Raw genomic sequence first — 253 nt, forward strand, 5'->3', positions numbered from 1 at the left:
GTGAGTGAGTGTGTTTAGAGTGTTTAGAGCTGGCACGGGTCCCTGTCTCCACCTCCCATCTGTTTACATTGTCATGAGCTTGATGAGGCGAGACCACTCATTTGTCAAACAACATGTGGGGTAGCGGAGGTGGGGATGGGGAGAAGCAGCTGAGAAAAGTGTGTGTGTGTGCGTGTGTTCAGTGGTAACAGGGGGATAATTAGATAAGGGGACTGTGTAGCAGAAAGGTTAATGATGGTAATGAATACATTAG

The sequence above is a fragment of the Notothenia coriiceps genome, unplaced genomic scaffold, assembly GCF_000735185.1.
Source record: "Notothenia coriiceps isolate Sejong01 unplaced genomic scaffold, NC01 NC01_scaffold00016718, whole genome shotgun sequence".
Lineage (NCBI taxonomy): Eukaryota > Metazoa > Chordata > Actinopteri > Perciformes > Nototheniidae > Notothenia > Notothenia coriiceps.